The 15,000-nt window shown below is 33.7% G+C and overlaps 1 protein-coding gene and 1 long non-coding RNA gene across 10 annotated transcripts in view; both read left to right on the forward strand.

Moving 5' to 3' along the window:
• Positions 1-1,140, forward strand: part of LOC147034183 (uncharacterized) — a 2,288-nt gene extending 1,148 nt beyond the window's left edge. Inside the window, exons 1-3 of the long non-coding RNA XR_015057363.1 lie at positions 1-360; positions 621-678; positions 968-1,140. The exon at positions 1-360 is cut by the window's left edge and continues 1,148 nt beyond it. This is a non-coding gene — a long non-coding RNA (uncharacterized LOC147034183). The remainder of the gene's footprint in view (positions 361-620; positions 679-967) is intronic.
• LOC147034181 (ectonucleoside triphosphate diphosphohydrolase 1-like) overlaps positions 1-15,000 on the forward strand; it is a 223,531-nt gene that overhangs the window by 104,052 nt on the left and 104,479 nt on the right. The window lies entirely within an intron of this gene.

The following is a 15,000-nucleotide window of genomic DNA, read 5'->3' on the forward strand; positions in this document are numbered from 1 at the left end:
GGTTCGCCAGACAAAGTTTCTGCCAGACGGGATTTTCATTTTTACAACTGAGGCATGGACGATATTTCTTCCGATGAAGCCAACAGCCCACTACAGAGTTGGTAAGTTTGTGTATGCTTTTCTCTTTGAACGATGAAGCAAATGATTATTAATTAAATCATGATAATTCTGATATATATATATATATTTTTTCCCTGACAGGGCATTGGAAGAAATTGAGTTCACATATCACGACGTGGTTCATGAAATTAATACTCTTATTGAAGAGATCAATGATTTTAGAAGAGAATTGAAAGACATTTTCAATGAGTGGCATGAAGTCTTATCACGTCCTCTCATCTCGAAGGAATTAAACCAATGGTGAGACACGTGTGTGTGCCTCTCTCTCTGTCTGTCTTTCTACCTACCTCTCTCTGCTCTTATTGAAGAGGCCAATGATTTATAATGACTGGTCTCTGATCTCGAATGAATTAAACCAATGGTGAGGCACGTGTGTGTGTGTGTGTGTGTCTATGTGTGTGTGTATGTGTGTGTGTGTGCGTGTGTGTGTGTGTGTGTGTGTGTGTTGCTTTCCCTGTCTGTCTCTTCATCTATACCCTTGACTTATTTTTTTTTTTCAGCACTATCGCACAACATCAGCTGTTGAAGCAATCTTGTACAACACATGATTTTCTGGAGGTAAATATTTCTGAATTATTATTAATATCACTCGTACAACACATGATTTTCTGGAGGTAAATATTTCTGAATTATTATTAATATCACTCTCTCTTTAGAATGTCGCCTTATGTTGGTTGCATCATTAGTTTGGACGTGGTTTTGTCAGTACACTGGAATTCATTTTATTGACCTTGAAAGGATGACAGGCTCCTGGTGTGTTAATTCAGTGGTCAACGAGGCTTATTCATATTACCATGTAATTATCTTTATAGAACCTAATTATTATCCACTTTTTGTTTCAAAACAGAATATGGTGTCTGAGTTTCGAAATCACAAGGCATCTGAAGAAGATTGCTGGGAAAGATTGTACATTCTCGCAAATGAATATTTAATATTTTCAATATTAATAAATTATATTTGTTTTGTTTACAATTACTTGATTCTGAATTACAAGAAAAGAATAAAAGAGATGTAAAGGGGGGTTGGGGGGAGGGGGGTAGGTGCGCTCCCCCAATGACCCATCACCCCCTCATCCCATCCCTCCCCTCCCCATGTGTGTGTGTGGGGAAGGGTGGGGGTGGGATGAGGGAGGTGGTGGGTCAAAGGTGGGGGCGCACAGGGGGATGAGGGGGGTGGGGCTTGTGTGGGCGGGGCTTGTGTGGGCGGGGCTTCGGTGGGGGCTTGTGTGGGTGGGGTGTGTGTGGGAGGGGCTTGTGTGGGTGGGGTGTGTGTGTGGGTGGGGCTTGTGTGGGTGGGGCTTGTGTGGGCGGGGGTTTATGTGGGTGGAGCTTGTGTGGGAGGGGTTTATGTGTGTAGAGTTTTTGTGTGGAGCTTGTGTAGGCAGGGCTTATGTGGGAGGGGTTTATGTGGGCAGGGTTTATATGGGCAGGGGTTTATGTGGGTGGAGCTTGTGTGGGAGGGGTGAATGTGGATGAGGCTTCTGTGGATGAGGTTTGTGTGGATAAATGGATGGGTGGAGAGATGGGGGATGGGTGGATGAGTGGAGCTTGTGTGGATGGGTGGATAATTTTTTAATTAAATAAACATGTTGTGTGTGTGGGGAACTAATTAACTAATCACTAATTATGTGAATATGATGAATATGGGTGGAGCTTGTGTGGGGTTTGTGTGTGTGGAGCTTGTGTGGAGTTTTTGTGGGGAGCTTGTGTGGAGCTTGTGTGGGGTTTGTGTGGGGTTTGTGTGGGCGGGGCTTCGGTGGGAGGGGCGTGTGTGGGCGGAGTCAAAAAGGGGCGGAGTCAAAAATTCAATTTATTGGAGCTTGTGGGGGGTGTGTGGTGGGGTTTGTGTGGGGTTTGTGTGGGCGGGGCTTGTGTGGGCGGGGGCTTGTGTGGGTGGAGCCAAAAAGGGGCGGAGTCAAAAAATTTCAATTTATCTTTGTCTTTTGTAATTCCTGTGAATAAAATGAACCTAAAATCTCTTCCCCTTCCAAATCATATATCTTATAAGTCCAAGGAACCGTATCTATTACATCAACAATTTTAAAAAGCTCGTTGGTCCATCTTTTCGTATAACCTTTTTCAAAATGAGATTTCCACCTATATATTCTTACGATATCACCAACTTTGAACTTAGGTTTTCTGACATTAATCTCTTTTTCATATTTTAATTTTGTAAATGTTTCTGATGGTTTCATATTTGTTGCCGTGTGAATCGTGTCATTATACTTATCCACAATATCCTGAATAAAAGATGACCATTGTTGTGAACCGAGTTGTGTGAATTTTTTATATAGTCTCTCTTTTAAGGTACGATTAAAACGTTCAACAACAACTGCCTTCCCTTCATTAAAGGTACTGTATAATGTAATACTGTTATTTTTTAGAAAATTCATAAATGTCTTGTTATAAAACTCCCTACCCTCATCAGTCCACAATTTTTTAGGTTTTCTCTTACTTTTATTAAATATCTTTTGGAAGGCTAACATAAGAGTATTACCTGTTTTGTTTTTTAATGGTACAACCCACGCATATCTACTCCTCAAATCAATAACGGTTAAAGCATACTTGTACCCCTTATCATTATTGAGTTCAATCAAATCAGCAGACCAGATATAATCTACTTCCTTGGAATAAACTTTCCTTCTCTGAAACTTTGTGAATATTGGTTTATGTAATTCATCAGCTAATTGCTCTTCAGTCTTAATAACATCATTAGAGCCTATAAGTTTTTTGAATTTCCAAGACCAAGTTTCAATTTAGCACTGATCATCTTCTTCACAATGAACCGATCAACTTTTTCTCTCAAGGTTGGATTTTGTATCAGAGACAAATTATACAACATTTCTCTATCGGCTTCATGCTTTTCTTGCAACGTTGTGGTATTCCCATAATCAATATCGTGTCTCATGCACACTTCATCAACTCTATTGATAGGCTTACTCCAGGATTTAGGATTGTCTGCCTCATCTAATCTTTTATCCAAGTTTGTGCCTGGGCCACAGAAAGAATACCCTGGAAGATGTAATTCCCCTGGTATTCCAGTAGTTGTAAATTTACTTCCTGATAAAAACTTTTGGATATCTCCTCCTAGTTTGTGTTGGGAGATAAATTGATTTTTTTGAACCACACACCGAACATATACCTTTTTGTATAACCCTGTTATTTTTACTTTTAATATATGAAATATTTTTTGTATTAGTTTTCTTTTACATTTGAGACAATAACTCATTTATTTATGAGAAAAATTCCTGCAGAGTGCAAAAACCTTTTTAGTTTCCAACATGCACATTTGAATCTTGATTTTTAAAACATAAAGAATCCTTAGAAATGCCTTCACTCTCTCCCCCATTTATTTAAGAAAAAAAATGAAAAACTTGAATTAAAATCCATATCTTGTCGATGTCAATAGTCTTGTCGAAAGTATTGCAAATAGACTTACCAATTCTTTGTTTTCCTCCTCGGTGGGTTGAGTTATTTTCTGTAATACCCTTAATCTTTTTTTAATCTCACTGGTTTCCATATTTTGATATTTATTTTGTCTCGCTCTTTCCTCCCTCTCCTCCTTCTCTCTCTTCTCTTTTTCCTCCTTCTCTTTCTTCTCCCTCTCCTCCCTCTCCTTCTCTTTCTTCTCCCTCTCCTCCCTCTCTGTCTTCTCTCTTTCCTCCCTCTCTCTCTTCTCTCTTTCCTCCCTCTCTCTCTTCTCCCTCTCCTCCTTCTCTCTCTTCTCTTTTTCCTCCTTCTCTTTCTTCTCCCTCTTCTCCTTTTCCTCCTCTTCCCTCTCTTCTTCAACTCCTTCCTCATCCCTTACTATCCTTGAATCGCTTACACCCCATAGAATATTATACATATATTCATCAGGATTTCTTGTTATTCCTGTATCCAAAATAATTTTTTACAACAGGAAACCAATAAAATTTCTTTTGAATTTCTAAAAGAGCCTTACCTTTTCTTAACTTTATAATTTTTTCATTATTTAACATTCTAATTAAATCTAAAGTTGTCGGTTTATCAACATCAGCATAATGCCAATCTTTTATTGAAAATACCTCATTCTTATGTTGTAGAACATATTTATTAAAATACCGAATACCCTTTTCTTGAAGGTATGCTTGGACACAGAAATGATAATTTTCTTGAAGCCTTCTTGCTGTCATTTATGTATTAGAAATATATGTTAGAACAATATTATGGCACGAAACACCTCCCCATCTTCCCATAGTTAAATCATTTTGTATTTCCTTACTTATTATATATAATCCTGTTTTTTCTGTTTTCATGAGATAAACAAGGGCAAAACCATTATTATATTTACCCTTATTAAATTCTTTTATTTGTTGTTTACTAATCGTAGCCCCACAAAACTCATTCTCGATACCAAGTGGATAATATTCTTCCTTACGAGACTGATTTAATTGTTCCAGGTCTTCGAGGTTAATTTTAAATGACCAATTATACCCTAAATCATTCATATCATACCCCCATTGTTCTATTCTCATACAAACGATACGCCCTTCTTTATAAAAATTTATTTTAATTCGAACTGTGAATTCTGTATGACCTGGAGATAATATCAACACTTCTGTATCTTTGGAATACACGGCTGTTTTATTTAAGGATATATATTGTGATAAATCGCTTAATCTCACCAAGTCATTCGCGTCAGTCGGGCTTGGATAATTTTTTAATTTATAAGCATTTTTCATGTTAATATTTTTGGTTATATTATATTTATGTCGTTCAGCCTGTGCCTTTGTGTAATAATTTGATAAATCAATATCCAGTTCTTGAGATACACCAAAGATAGAACCATCTTTACCAACATAAGTCATTTATATTAGATTAAAAATAATATCATAAAATTTTTTATTTTTGTTGAGTTGAAATAACACATATAGGCATAATTGGCCACAACACTTGGAATTTAATTCTTGGACTTGAAATGTTTGATAAACACCATTCTGTAAGAATTTTATGACTTCAACAGGTGGTGGAAGACCAAAACTATCAAAATAATATTTGTCTTGACTATTAAAAATACAAACCCAATGAGAACCGTTCCCATTATTATCTTCTAAGTTCATAATAATATTCTTTGTATGTTTCGGCACATTTGTTAATTCATCTCTCATACAAATAACCACATTATGAATTTTTAATTTCTTACAATATTTGACAAGTTGTAAATTTGATGTTGTATTCTTTCCAAATTCTTTCAACCACTCATCAATGCTCATTTATTTATTAGAAAGATATAATCCATTACCTCTTTTCGTTAATTTTACACCTGCTTGTGCTATAGAAGAAAGCATATCTCCAACTAGCAATCTCGCTTTATCAGGCAGACCTTCAAGTTTTTCAGCAAAATCGACAATTACACCACTTCCACTAATTTGTTTCTCCAACTCTTTGTTATGTCTTTCCAATTCTTTTTGAGCCTGGAGTTGAGCCTTCCTTTCGTTGGCAGTTTTCACCGCTGTTGAAATACCACCCGTCAATGCTCCAACCGCACTTAAACCAGCAAATAAAGGAATTAGAAATGGGAGAAATCCTCCACTCGTCTCTCTTATTGAATATTTTTTCAACATTGGTTTTGTCATTTTAATTTTAAGTGAGCCAGTGTCATTCAAGATTTTAACCTGTTCTCTTGTGAGAAAAACATCAATTCTTACTGCTCCTTTTCTCTGAATTGTATTAACGTTAATCGTACAAGGCTTTTGATTTTGAACACAAGATGATAGTTTATGAAGATTGATTTGATTAACATATACCCCAGTTGGTACTTTGCCACTCATTTATTTAACAAAAAATTATGTGAGACTAATCATCACACCATTATCTGTATTAATCTGCAATTCTGTTTCTTCCAAAAGCAAACAATATGTATCAACTTCTTCACTCTCTCCTCTTTCAATGTATAGGGAAGTATCCACTCGATTAGACTTTATAGTTTCCTTTTGAGCGCTCAGGTCAAACGCATAGATTGTATACAAACTTTTAAATGCTGTCATATCCAAAATAGGTTCTTTATTTCCATTACTTTCACACACCTTTTGGTAAGACTTGTATGCTTCAGCAAAATCATTTTTTTCCCAATTAATTTCCAATCTATCTCGTGGGTAAAATGTTCCATCTAGAGAAACGCGAAGTTGTTTCACCTTAGCATTATCACTCAATGCATTATTCTTATCAGTCGCAGTATCACCATCTGGCTTTTTAAAAATGATCCACAGATATCGTGGCTTTCCTTCCAGAACACCCAAATTCCACGTGTAAGTAGTTTGATTGAGTTTAACGTGTTGACATCTTCTTTTGAGGTATGATACACTGAGTGGTTTCTTTGAGTTAAGTCTTCGATTCAACATCTCTTCTGTTTTAAGATTAGGAGTATATTCACTGATATACCAACTCATTTCCTCAATTACAAATTTATTCTGATCACCAAAAGCACTACCAACACCAAAAAGCAATCGATTTTCATTATCATTCCTTTGTAGTTGAAATCTAATTTTAAGGCCATACAGAACTTTATCATGATCACAAAATCCAAATATACCTTTAAGAGGAACTGCCACAGTAAAACTATTTTCTGCTTTTGTATCATCATTATACATTCCTTTCCTTTGAGTATACCCAGGGTCTGTGTTTGTTCCCGTTGACATATCAGGAATAAAACCTTCGACAGACCCCTTTCCCATTCTATCACTGAATGTATAGAGTGTAAATTTTATCATTTCAGATACAGCAGAGACATAATCAACCGCTTCAACTTCTTGTGTTCCAATATACAAACGCACACTATCAAACATTTTCCAGAAGAAATCATTTACAAGTGTAGCGTTTGTGTTATTCCCAGCCTTAGTGAATTTAAATTTACACAACAAGAAACTTTCGGAGAGATTCAAATAGGTTTGTTGATTATTTATTTCAAAACTTTTTGTACCATTCGTATTCCAGTCTGTTCCAGTTATTGCATTTACCTTGAAGTAATCTTCTTTTTTTAGTGGAGTTTGAGATAATAATAGTATCATCCAAATCATAGATACTATCAATTGCTTCCATACTTGTATTTATTTAGGAAAAAAGATGTTAAAACTTTTGAAACCCTGATCCAAGTATTTGAATTATTTTCTGTCGTTCTTGGGGGACAACTGAGTTTTGCCTTTCTTAATTTCTTTTATTGCTTGTAATTTATGAGATTCCTTCTGGGCATCTTTTATACTCTTTACAGCACCTGCAACATTTCCCACAGCAGAAGCAGTTGAACCAATTAGATCTTTATGTTTAAGAATAGTTGAACCAATACCCATGAGAGTATCAATTATCCCATCTCCTCTAAATTGATGCCCAACACCCCCTTTGTCTCTTAGGTTTATAGTATCCTCTACCAAGATACATACCTTCACCCTTGTAGTATGGGGAAAGGAACATCCCATCCCCTGTAATTATTTTATATTTTCCCAACTCGTGTTTCCTCACAATAACCATCGTATTTATTTATTGGAAAACTTCACGTAGGTGAATTCTGATGGATATAACTTCTCCATTAAAAGAAATCACACGATTATCTTGGTCGGTTATCCTAAAATTTACTCTGTGTATGGTTTTTCCTGACACAGGTAGATAAACCAAATTTTTGGGTTCCATATTGAATTTATAACCAATTGGGGTTGAGTATGCGCTGAATGAAAATATTGTATTTGTTTTTTTCCCATCATTATAAGCACCATCAATCAAATCACAGTGAATTAACACCGAATTTATTCCTGAGGATATTTGAATGACATTATCACTGTAAAACGTCCCATTAGTTTCAATCTTTTTTGAGGAGAAACCCAATAACTCTCTAAATGAATTATCAATTGTGAAATCAACCTTGTAGTTATTTTTAACTTTAATCGTTGATTTTGAAGTATGTTTTTGAATGTTTATAACAATATTTTTTGGTTCATCACCCTGTTCTTTCATAAGACGAGCAATTTCGGAAGATATTTGAGAAATCTCATATGCTCCGGGTGAGACTGTTATCGTTTTGTATCCACTTCCTGGATTATAACTAAACTTGTCATTTTTCTCGGTTATATTAAATAAGGTATTATAAGTTTCCATGGACAATAAAGATGCCTCATATTCTTTTGTTGTGTCAAGTTGTAGTGGGTATGGGAATGAAGATGTGTGGTCGCTTGTTGTGAAATTGAAACTAAGGATTGTGCTTCTCATCTTATTTAATATGAGATAAAATGTCTTTATATTGATATTTATTAATTATTTTCATGTTCATCAACTGGTCTAAAATGGCTGATGCTTCATTAAAACAATTGTTATTTCCAGCCTTCTTACTGCCTAACAACAATAACAGTCTATTAACTAATTGCGATGGGTCATTTGGAAGAAAACTAACACCTGAACCAAGGATACTTAAAGCCTGAATAATGTGTTTCTCCTTCTCATTCTTCCTACTTTTACCAGAAAGAATAACCTTATAATTTAGAGTGTTCAGCAGATCAATATATACTCTATCATCATTATTTTCCATATCCAATGGTTTATCAATATACTTTGATTCATCCCTCACAGTTGAACCTTGTCTTCCATCTTTTGTGAGAAGAAACATTAATCTTGGAGTTAGTTTAACAGGGGGTTGAGCAGAACCCAAGAACCTTAATTCATCATTAAATATCAATACCTTTTCTTGAACAAGATGAAATATTGCTGATTGTTCTGTTGGAATGAGTCCTGCTTTGGTTTTTGAATCCGCTGAATATTCATTGTTTTGAAGAGCATTCACAATATAATCAGGGGGTCGATTAATCTCTTCCAGTTGTTGAAATAAACCTTCATCATCATATTCTAATTCTCCTAAATGCTCTAATTCTTCCTCCGTCATTTGACTGAAATCTTTTAACATTTGAAGTTTTTAGGAGTATATTCTACCGTGGGAACTGTGGAAACATCTTTCATTTTTCCTTGGGAAGTTTTTAAAAGTGGTTTAAAAAATTTCTCTTGTTTTCTTTCAAATGCTTCTTCGCCCGTTAGTTTCTGTCTGCGTTTCTTCTTTATGTCTTCCTGCTGTTTTACAACTTTTGAAACCAACTCTTGATGTTCTCTAAATCTTCTTGCTCTTTCTTTCGCATCCATTTATTTATTGAAAAATATCATTTAATATCTCATCTTGTTTCACAACAATATATTTATATTTTTCAGTCGTGTGTTTCATGTAATCCCCAAATTCCTTTTTACTACATAATGTAGAACAATTGTCTCTCCAAAAATTGTTTATATCTATTGAATTTAACTTGAATAAAATAAAAGTATTAGCATTGTTTCTGATGGAACGACGAGGAAGCTGAAAGTACGATTGACTAAGATAAATACAATTACAAGAAGAATGTCTCCCTCTTGTGTAGTAGCTGTCCATTACCGTTTGGTTTCTCTCATTAACACAATCATCAAAGATAACGAGGTTCTTTTTGGATTTATCCAAATCTTGGGGAGACGGTATATCATCCGTATTATCACTCAGAATACAAGTTATCGGTTTTGATTTCTTTTTACATCTCTGTGTATCACAAAATAGTTGTATTATATCTTCAATGTTAAAATCATTTAGGTTTTTTTGAAGTTTAAATAAACCGATTATATCTTCTTTTTGAAGACCAGCATTAAAACCTTGTGAGAGTAGTTGATACTCTGGTTGAAAACTCGACTTTGTGAAAATTATTAAATTATCATAATCTAAAAAGTTGGGAGTGAGGAGCATCTTTAAAAGTAAGCAGGTTTTTCCACATCCACTTGAACCAACTATGAGGCATCTTAATGAATTTGGGAGATTTTTATGGTTGTCAAATTTTATCTTATTTTCCCAAATAGGTAAAAAATCATTCATTTATATATTTGGAAAACAGGTTATTTAATTTATTCTTGGCTTTTTTCGAAATTCTATATTTTATCCTAAGTTCAGGTTTAATTTCAAGATTATCCATTATTTTATTTATGCAATATCTTGTGTTGATATTTCCCTGAAAATCACATCCATGAATAAGATATAACAACAATCCTTTGAACATTTCTCTAATACGTTCAGTTTCTTCCCTTGTAAGGAAAGGTGTGTTCTCACCCTCGTTCTTTACATTCATTTCTCGAATCAATCTTGTAAAGTAATTCATTTTTGGTGTAAATCTAAAAGAATTATTTTCCTTTTTATATTTTTGATTATCATTAATTAGAAGATAATCACAGAATATACATTGTTTATAGGCTTTTGACTCTGTGTTTAATCCCCGTCTTTCACACGCAGGACAATTCTCAAATTTGTCATATGGAGAATCATGGAATTCAAGAGGCTCAAAATCGAGTAAACTATTCATATTTATAAAGTAAAACTTTACTAAAACTGAAATTCATCTTCGATATCATCTTCGATACTTTCAGAATCATCTATACTTTCATAACTATCATTTGAACACAAACTCTCGGTGTCATAACTATCGTTTGAATGCAAACTCTCGGTATCATAATCACTCTCATAATCTTCAAAATCTTCAGTTGAATATTGGCTCATTTAATTAGTAGAAAAAACATTACCATCGATATCGATATACATTTTTTCATTAACAGATTCAACTGCTACATTTTTTATATTAAAGGTAATTTTAAAATGATCCTTAACTACAATTGAACGAAATGTCATTTCACCTGATATATTAACATCCTTTATTTCATCAGGATTTATATCTTTAGGGTTGTTGAAAAAATTACAAATTTCTCCTTGCATATTACAGATGGTCTTATCTTTTCTTTCTAAAGCTTCATCCATAAGGTTTTTATTTTTTGATACCTTTTCTTGTTTCATTGCTTTTTCTAGTTTTGAATATATTGCCAGAAGGAGAGGAGAAACTTTTGTTAGAGATACCTTAATTGATGTTCTTCCAGGTATGCTAAAAGCCCTTCCACTGAAGTAAATTGAAGAACTCATCATATCCACCATAATTGTTTTTATCCAATAGTTGTTATATTTATCTTTGTTCAATTTTACATCCTTGACATATTTCTCAGCATCTTTAACAAATGAAGAGATTGATTGAAACTTGTCTTTTGTGTCTTGAAACATTGTATTTATTAAGTGAAAAAGTTGGAGGATAAAATGGTTTTAAGCACAGATTCACCTGTAAAATAAACGAAATTTTCATCAAGAAAATTTTAGTTTAAGCACAGATTCACCTGTAAAATAAACGAAATTTTCATCAAGAAAATTTTAGTTTAAGCACAGATTCACCTGTAAAATAAACGAAATTTTCATCAAGAAATTTTTAGTTTAAGCAAAGTTTTATTATATAAATATGGTGAATACAACATACTGCGATGTTTGTAATCACGAATATAAACATTATAGAAAACACCTCCGAACCAACAAACACACATTTAATCTATTTCACAAAATATCCCCTCTTGAGTTGGAAAGAAAACATTGTGATACCTGCTCAAAGGATGTTTTGAAGAGTAGTTATAATAGGCATCTTCAATCACAAAAACACAAGAAAAATGAGTTTAAAGTAAAGGGAGACTATTATATTGAAAACACTGATGGGGCATTTAAAGGGCATATAAAAATAAGGATTTTTCAATTTGGAGAACCCGGTCCATCATCAATAATTGAATCAATTGAAATAGTGAAACCTGATGTTGAAAAATTTATTAAAAAACATTAAAAGAAATGAAAACTTTAAAGTTTTATATGGGAGTGAAAATGAATATGAAAAGACAAGATGAAGAACAAACTCCTTATATGAGGACAGATCTTCATTTTATAACATCATTTCAAGATTTTTTGAATAGTGGGGTTTATGAAGAACTATCAAGACAAGAGGAGGATGTTGATAATACAGTGGTAGGAAGTGGATTCAATATTAAAAAAATCATCTTTTAGATGTACACATTCTAAAATCAAACCCTCTTAAAGCTTCTTCTTATATTGAATTACCAAAAGAAATAAAACGAAAGAAGGCAGTTGTTAATATTAAGAATAATGATAATAAATGTTTTCTCTGGTCTGTTCTTGCTCACTTACATCCACCAAAATGTAATTCAGAAAGAGTAAAACAATATATGAAATATGAGAATACCTTGGACATTAAAGATTTTAATTTCCCAATGCCACTAACAGATATTCCTAAATTTGAGAAAAAGAATAATCTTTCTATTAATGTATATGGATTAACGGATACAAACAAAGTTCAAATATTAAAAATTTCAAACAACTTTAAAAATGAAGAAACACACATTGATCTTTTATATTTTAGTGTTGGAAATAATTCACATTACACATACATCAATAATTTATCAAGATTAATCTCTTCTCAGGTATTCAGAACAGCAAACAAAATATATCCTTGTAAGCGATGTCTTAATTCATTTCATACAAAAGAACGATTAGAACAACATTCAAAATATTGTAGTAATCATAAATCAGCTGTAATTACAATGCCTAAACCTGGTGAAAAGATTTCTTTTGAAGATTATAATAAATCTATCATGCACCCATTTGTGATATACGCTGATTTTGAATTTTTTTTTTTTTTTTTTTTTTTTTTTTTTGTATACCTTGGTCGAGGCTCGTATGAGAGCGAACACACAACTCACAGCAAGGAGGCATGAGACAAGAGGGGCGGGAGTGGAAGGGACAAAACATTGGGGAACAGACACAGGTGAACTGTGGAAGGGAGAGGGATGGGGATGGGACGGGGAACATGGCGAGGGGAAGATGGACATTAAAGGGACTTTCAGGAAGGAAAGCAGGAGAATTGAAGGAAGTGGGCTTGGGTGGATTATCGGGGGTAGAAAAGATCGAGGATTTGGATGGGGGAAGATAAGAGGTGGTGGTGAACAGCTGTTTTGAAAGCCTGGAGGGAAGAATTGGAAAGAATAGAGTGAGGAAGTTTATTCCAAAGGCGGGAAAAAAGAGGAATGAAAGAGTGAAGATGAGCAGTGATTCGTGATTTTGGTAGTTTTACCAGAAGGGGGTTGTTGGCGGACCTTGAGCGCCCTGTGGAAATGTGGTTGGGACAAATCACAGAGAGAGCAGGGGGGGCAAGGCTGGAGAGGAGTCGGTAGAAGACAGAAGATGTATCCTTAAAAAGATAAATACTGCTTCTCCTAATCCAAAAGAACCATATACAAATAAATATCAAAAACATATTCCTTGTGGTTTCTGTTATTATATCAAATCATCTGTTGGAGAAAAGTATAATAAACTTGAACAGTATAGTGGAAAAAATGCTTCACAAGAGTTTGTAAAACGATTAGAAAAGGATTGTATAAGACTAAGTAAATTAATGAAAGAAACAAATGAACCGATGAAATTAACCATAGAAGAAAAATTAGAATTTAGAAAGAACAATATCTGTCATATTTGTGAGGAGGAAATTGAGGAGTCTAAAGTTAGGGATCATTGCCATCTTACTGGTAAATATAGAGGCCCCGCTCATTCCTGTTGTAATCTTAATTATAAATTACCTTCTTTTATTCCAGTCTTTCTTCACAACAGCGCCAACTATGATACACATCTATTTATAAATGAACTTTCAAAAACACCAGGGAATGTTTCTGCCATAACAAACACAAGTCAAAAGTATATTTCATTTACAAAAATGATATTCACAAAACCTATAACTCGTATTCGGTTTCTTGATTCTTACAAGTTTATGGGAACACCACTAGCCAACCTCGCATCAAATCTAAGCTCCACGGGCTCTTTTCCAAATCTTAATTCATTCTTTCCAAAAGAGGAAATTCTAACTAAAGAGGAAATTCAGATTAAAGAGAGAATTCAAAGTAAAGAGGAAATTCTAATTAATGAGGAAATGAATGAAGAAATTCTTACTGAAGATGAAATTCTAATTATACAGAAAATTCGAACAAAGAATGAAATTCTAACTAAAGAGGAAATTCTGATTATAGATGAAATTCTGATTAAAGAGGGAATTCTAACTAGAGAGGAAATTGAAACAAGGAATGAAATTCAAAGTAAAGAGAAAATTCTTACAAGTAAGGGAATTTATCCTTATGGTTATATGGATTCATTTATGAGATTTAAAGAAACACAACTTCCTTCAAAAGAAAGTTTCTATAATAACCTTTATGAAGAAGAGATAAGTGATAAGGAATATAAACACGCACAAGAAATTTGGAAAATATTTAAGATAAAGAACCTTGGAGAATATCATGATTTGTATCTAAAAACAGATGTTTTATTGTTAGCTGATGTGTTTGAAGCTTTTAGATCACTCTGTCATAATAAAAATTGTTATGGATTAGATCCTGCCCACTATTTCACAGCTCCTGGTTTAGCTTGGAGTGCAATGTTGAAAATGACAAAACAAGATATAGATTTAGTCAGTGATGTAGATATGCTTTTGATGATTGAGAAGTCTAAGAGAGGTGGAATATCACAAGTATGTTCAAAAGATATGCTAAAGCAAATAATAAATATCTTCCAAATTATGAGAGTGAAAAAGATAGTAATTATTTGATGTACTTTGATGCTAATAATTTGTATGGATGGGCAATGTCTCAATCTCTGCCTTATGGTAAATTAGAGTGGGTGGAAGAAAAGGATTATGAAAAGGCTTTGATGAATATTGTTATTTCTTCTCAAGAGAAATTGAATGACAAAGAAGAAGGTTATTATTTTGAAGTTGATTTGAAGTACCCGAGTGATCTTCATAATAAGCATAAAGACCTTCCTTTTGCATGTGAGAAAGAAACCCCAAAGAAAGAATGGTTCAGTGATTATCATAAAAGTTTTAATATTAAAGGCAAATCAACAGAAAAGTTATTAACAACATTCTATGATAAAGAGGGATATGTTTTGCATCAAAGGAACTTG

This window comes from Eptatretus burgeri, chromosome 1 (assembly GCF_056783735.1).
Source record: "Eptatretus burgeri isolate ZD-2024b chromosome 1, Ebu_testis_v1, whole genome shotgun sequence".
Lineage (NCBI taxonomy): Eukaryota > Metazoa > Chordata > Myxini > Myxiniformes > Myxinidae > Eptatretus > Eptatretus burgeri.